The following is a 524-nucleotide window of genomic DNA, read 5'->3' on the forward strand; positions in this document are numbered from 1 at the left end:
TATTGGAGCATCTAAATTCCTTAGCAGCATGATTGGCGCGCCAACTTTCAGATGCAGTTCGTGAGCTGGTAGCTCTGCGGGTCCCCGCTTTTGTCAGATTTGTCATGAGCCGGCCGGTCTATCTCAGATACATGGGAAGCTGGATTAAATTTTTCATCAACACAGGGGAGCCGAGATAAATTTTTTCTATGTCCAAGGGAAGCCAAATCGCGAAAAAGGTTGAGAAATGCTGATCTATAATGATGGTTTTTATTTAGGCACATCGTAAAAGTAATTATAATGAATTGCTTAATATAAAGAAAAGTATGTTTTTTCAAGCAAATACAGTTAGAAAAAATATTTACCACAAGGAGAAAAAGACAAAAATAAAATAACACGTGTCAAAATTTTTTTTCTTTATAAAAACGTTCAATGACGTTAACTGGAGTGTGGGGTTCGAGTAGACGTCATTCCATCTTTTTTTTTTTACTCATCTTCTAAGCCCATGGAAGTTCAGTCACACCTCTCATACACAATACGAGGCG

Source organism: Octopus bimaculoides, chromosome 25, assembly GCF_001194135.2.
Source record: "Octopus bimaculoides isolate UCB-OBI-ISO-001 chromosome 25, ASM119413v2, whole genome shotgun sequence".
Taxonomy (NCBI): domain Eukaryota; kingdom Metazoa; phylum Mollusca; class Cephalopoda; order Octopoda; family Octopodidae; genus Octopus; species Octopus bimaculoides.